The following is a 6,000-nucleotide window of genomic DNA, read 5'->3' as shown; positions in this document are numbered from 1 at the left end:
CAGGTCAGTCCGAGGCTTAACCATATTAGTCGCCCTACAGAGAAGTTATAAGGGCCTAAAGCTTGAGGTCCTCTGGTCTCCAGTGTATCTTACTGGCTCAGTGCCAACTGGTATCTTTGCTTCTCAATGGATTTTCATCACAAAGTGAGGCTGCATTTCACAGAGCATTCACTTCCATAAAGAGTTGCTAAAGGTTAGAATGTATGTGTGTTAATTCATCTTTAATTTTACCCCTTTTTACATTCATATCTCTTTCTGATTAAAAAACAAGACAAAAAATACTTGGCTATGCAATATGGTGTTTTGGTCCAAACATATTTTACGTAGCCCAACAGACACATTTTTCTGTCTTAAATAAAGGATTCTTTTCATTATTGTTCTTTCATATTAAATTTTATATAATTGTATATTGGTAGGTGAATTTTGAGATAGACATAATCATATTGGCGATTTGTCCCTAACAGTACCATTTTTGTTATTGATTCTAGAGGGGTTGTTACATGTGGCAAAGGGGAAGGATAGTCAATGAACGGCTTTCAAACTAACAATTAGTAATTTAGGGACAGAGAAAGCAGCCACGATCTTTTAAAAAGACATATTTTGAATCTCAGAAAATAATAACCTACTGGTTGCATGTTAGAATTTCTCTTCGAGAAATGGTCCGTTTGTATTCTCTGGAGCCAAAAGGAAAGAATAATTATCTGAGAAGTAAACTGAGAGCTGAGTAACACTTTTCCTGTTCAATGATGTATCTTAAAACTTAAAATAGTCACTTCTCTTATTTTGTAATATGTCTTTTTTCACACACCAAACACTAAATGAAGTTAATAGATTGTATAGAAATGCCAGGACAGGTAATAATTTACATGTTCTCTTTTGTATATAAAAAATCAATATTATGTATTAGAAACCTGGGGCATGCTGACACAGAAAAATCCATGTTCAAGTCAGTTTTTGTGCAGACAAATGACCTCTGATGTGAACCAGACAATGATTAGCCAACATATTTTCCGATTATATTTCTAAACTAGAACCTACAGAAATAGATGAGCTGCGACAATTTTCATTTAAAAAAATATAATTACAGATGAGATAAGCTTTGGGAAAAGATTTGAAAGACATTTATTTTTTCTTTTTGCAGTGAATGCTTTCTAAATTTTCTTATAAAATAAACTCATTACTTTAGATTAATTTATTAAGCATGATCTCTTTCAAGACTTATATGTTCTTGATGGCATTTAAATTTTGCTAATAGCAAGAAATAGTTGAACTACTAAGAGGAAACAAATATTGTACACTTATAAAGTCTTTTCCTATGTGCCTAATTATTATAACAACTTGCATGGGCAGAGCTGAGACCAGGAATGCGTATCCCTGTTTTACTGATAAGAAAATTGTATTTCCCAAAAGATAGGTGGTTGGCATTGTGCAAGCTCCAATAGAGCGGCTGGAGTTCTCTGTGATTTTATTCATGGTCACCAAGTCTTATTTAAGGTGCCAGAGCATGGCAGTCATCCAAGTAGGAAGGCATCATTGCTCAGGTTAAGGAGCGGACTTCTGAGGCATCCCCACCTCCAGGATTTCCTAAACCACTCTCCAAGTTGGAGACCTCAGCTGCAGCTGACCACTTTGAGAATGATGCTGTAATCTTGAGGTTCTTTACCACCATTTTACCATTTTCTATCAAATAAACCGCATTCCACACAGATCTTTGCTGTGTTTTTTAGTTAACATCCTATCTAATAATAGAGAAACATGGTAACTAACTGTAACTTTGCTACCCTTCCCATTGGCTAATCAGTGAGATATGCAAATTAACTGCCAGCCAAGATGGCGGCCGGCAGCCACGCAGCTAAAGCGAATGTGAGGCTTGCTTGCTCCAGTGACGGAGGAAGCCAAGGTTCCCCGCCTGCTGCAGCCCAGCTCTGAGCTCTGGATGCAACAATGTTGCAATTATAGAAGCTAAACAAACCTGCTTTCAGCCAGCAGCGGGCTCAGAGCTTAGAGCACCAATGATGGTAACAGAGTTTCAATTATAGAAGCTAAATAAACCCAGATACGTGCTTTCAGCCAGCCACAGCCTCAGAGCTGGAGCCAGCTCTCAGCTCCAGTGACAGCCATAGAAGGTAAATAAATCCCAGAATAAAAAAAAAAGAAGAAGAAAAAGGCTTGGAGCTTCAGTCACCCTCCAGCTTGAAACGGCCCTCAGTCCCTCACCCAGAATGGCCAGGCACCCCAGTGGGGACCCCCACCCTGAAGGGGGTGTGACCAGCTGCAAACAGCCATCATCCCCTCACCCAGGCTGGCCAGGCACCCCAGTGGGGACCCCCCACCCTGAAGGGGGTGTGACCAGCTACAAACAGCCATCATCCCATCATCCAGGCTGGCCAGGCACCCCAGTGTGGACCCCCAACCTGAAGGGAGTGTGATCAGCTGCAAACAGCCATCAGCCCCTCACCCAGGCTGGCCAGGCACCTCAGTGGGACCCCTGCCCTGATCTGGGACACCCTTCAGAGCAAACCAGCCGGCCCCCTCCCATGCACCAGGCCTCTATCCTATATAGTAAAAGGGTAATATGCAAACTGACCCTAACAGCAGAAAGACTGGGAATGATTGGTCACTATGACACACACTGACCACCAGGGGGCAGATGCTCAATGTAGGAGCTGCCCTCTGGTGGTCAGTGCACTCTCACTGGGGGGAGCTCTGCTCAGCCACAAGCCAGGCTGATGGATGCCAGTACAGTGGTGGTGGTGGGAGCCTCTCCTGCCTCCTCAGTAGCCCTAAGAATGTCCGACTGCAGCTTAGTCCTGCTCCCCGCTGGCAAGTGGACATCCCCTGAGGACTGCCAGGCTGCCAGAGGGATGTCTGATTGCCCTCTTAGGCCCAATCCCCGGGGAGCAGGCCTAAGCCAGCAAGTGGTCACTCCCGAGGGGTCCCAGACTGCAAAAGGGCACAGGCCAGGCTGAGGGACCTCCTACCCCCGAGTGCACAAATTTTTGTGCACCGGGCCTCTAGTTTATTATATTAAGGAAACTTCTCTACTTATAGTTTGCTAACAGATTTAATAATGATGATTGAATTTAACCAAATGTTTTTTCCTGCATCTGTTGAGATGAATGTATCTTTGTCCTTCAATATCTCAATTTCATTATTTTTAAAATGTTGTAAATGTTAAGGTATCTTGGCATTCTGGGGACAAGCCTTATTAAATGCCATATTCAACAACAACAACAACAAACAGGTGGTGTTGAAATCAACTTGTCAGGATTTTCTTTGGTATTTTTGGATATGCGTGTGTAAATACTAAAACATCACTTTATTAAAGAGGCTTTCACTACCATCTTTATAAAGGGGGAGCCATTACCCATTAATTGCTGTATTCCATTACTTTATTACTTTATTCCATTATTTTTTTCTCCATAGTACTTATCATCTGACGTTACATATTTATTTGTTTATTGCTTATCTCCTCCAAGAGAATATAAATTCAGTGAGAGCAGACCTTTATTTTTTTCACTAATCTACCTACATAACTTGGGGAAAATATTTGTTTACTAAAATAATTCATATGATATAATTAATTACTGTATATATATGAATAACTAACTGTACACTGAGTGGCCAGATTATTATGACCACCTGACGTTTGCAGGCAAATTAGCTATAATTTCCCGCTGAAGTTGCTAGAGGGCCAGACCATTATAAACAGGAAAGCAGGTTGTTTACCACGACAGTAGAAGTGATTTTTTTCTGAAGATATGGGTAAACAACACGATTTAACAGCCTTTGAACATGGGATGATTGTTGGCGCTCAGAGCCATGGAGTGAGTATCAGCAAAACAGCCGAAGACCTGTTTGAACACCTTTGTTGTCTGCAGTTACCAAGATAAAACATCTCCAATTCACACAGGAATACAAGGATTGGACAGTCGAACATTGGAAAAAAGTCATGTGGTCCGATGTATCACGTTTCCAGTTGCAGCATGCAGATGGCAGACTGAGAATTTGGTGGAAACAGCAGAAAGCATGCACCCCACATTCATGAGTACAACCCTTCAAGCTGGTGGGGGCAGTGTTATGGTTTGGGGCATGTTTTCCTGGCATGATTTGGGCCCTTTAATTCATGTGAAACAATGTCTGAATAGCACAACATACCTAAGTATTGTTGCTGATCAAGTTCATCCTATCATGTTGATGGCATATCCCAATGGAAATGGCTTCTTCCAATAAGACAATGCACCATGCCATGGTGCTCGTATTGTGCAGGAGTGGTTTCAAGAACATGAGGGAGACTTCACCTTGCTTAAGTGGCCCCCACAATCACCAGATCTCAGTCCAATTGAGCATTTGTGGGACAAAGTTAAAAGAGCCATCAGGCAGCTGGTTCCACAACCATCAAATCTCACAGAACTGGACAATGCTATTCATCAGGCACGTTGTCAGATTCCTCGCATCACCTTTCAACATCACGTGGAGTCAATGCCAAGAAGAACTGCTGCAGTATTGAAGGCAAAAGGTGGCCCAACGAAGTACTGGTTCGTCATAATAATATGGGGTGGTCATAATAATCTGGCCACTCATGTTCAAATATATCCCATATTCAAAGGCTGTTAAATCGTGTTGTTTACCATATCTTCAGAAAAAAATCACTTCTACTGTCGTGGTAAACAACCTGCTTCCCTATTTATAATATAATGGTCTGGCCCTCTAGCAACTTCAGTGGGAAATTATAGCTAATTTGCCTACAAACGTCATGTGGTCATAATAATCTGGCCACTCAGTGTATAAGTAAACTAGAGGCCTGATGCATGAAAATTCGTGTAAGAGTAGGCTTTCCTTCCCCTAGCTGCCAGCACTGGCTTCCCTCTAGTACCCGGGACTCAGGTTGGCTTCCCTCCAGCCCTGGCTTTGTCAGGAAGGATGTCCGGAATGACTTCTGGAAGACATTCGGTCTAATTATCATATTACCCTGTTATTATTATAGATAAGTCTATAATTTTTTCTCTTTTTCTGTCATTGTCTGATTTTGATAGTAAGGTTATTCTGGCTTCATAAAAGGAATTGTGTAACTGTCAAACATTTTGTATAATGCATATTTTATTCCAAACACTTTGTATATATGTATATTTATTTCTTTGGATTTGCTATGGTCTAGTGTTTCCTTGTGAGTATAACATGATGATTTGATTTATTTAATGTTATAGTTCTACTTGTTTCTAAAACATTTCTTCTTATTTTTGTTTGTATTTTTCTATAAAATTTTTCTTGTTAATCTACATTTTCAGGTTAATTGGTATATTAGTTTACTTTTACTATTGCTGATGCAACAAATTACCACAAACTTAGTGGGTTCAAACAACACCAATTGTCTTACAGTTCTGGAGGTTAGAAGTCTAAAATGGGCAAGTAGGGGCCTTTTCCAGGTTCAATAGGTTCCCAGCATTACTTGGCTCATGGCCCCACTTCAGTCTAACCCTCCTGCCTTCCCCTGTGACCTCAAGGGCCCACCTGGATAGTCCATGATACTCTCCCCATCCCGAACTCTTTATAACTGAACCACAACTGCAAAGACCTTTTGCCATGCTCACAGATATTAGGAATTAGGATGTGGACATCTTCTGGAGGGCCATTATTCTATCGACTACAGTTGGCATAGTTTTCACTGCACTTTAGCCTGAGTCTAGCTAGATGCTGCCTTTTTTTCATTTCAAAATGTGTTTATCTCTCCCACTGTCACTTTCTCTCAAACAATTTGCATATTCGCCCACTTTAATAACTACACCCTGACAGCTGTGGTGGGAGTGGTTGAAAAGGCAAGGTCAGCCTTGGTGACACATTTGTGCAAGTGAATTTCCCCCATCTCCCATCTCGCGCTACTTCATCAAGCAAAACTACTTGCATTATGTTCTGGATGGTGCGTAGAGCGCCTGGTAGACTGCTTCCTAACCGCCTTCGAGGTCAGGGTGGATACTGAGCATTCGCAGTCTGCATCCCACC

This window comes from Myotis daubentonii, chromosome 10, assembly GCF_963259705.1.
Source record: "Myotis daubentonii chromosome 10, mMyoDau2.1, whole genome shotgun sequence".
NCBI lineage: Eukaryota > Metazoa > Chordata > Mammalia > Chiroptera > Vespertilionidae > Myotis > Myotis daubentonii.
This window is presented reverse-complemented; position numbering follows the sequence as displayed.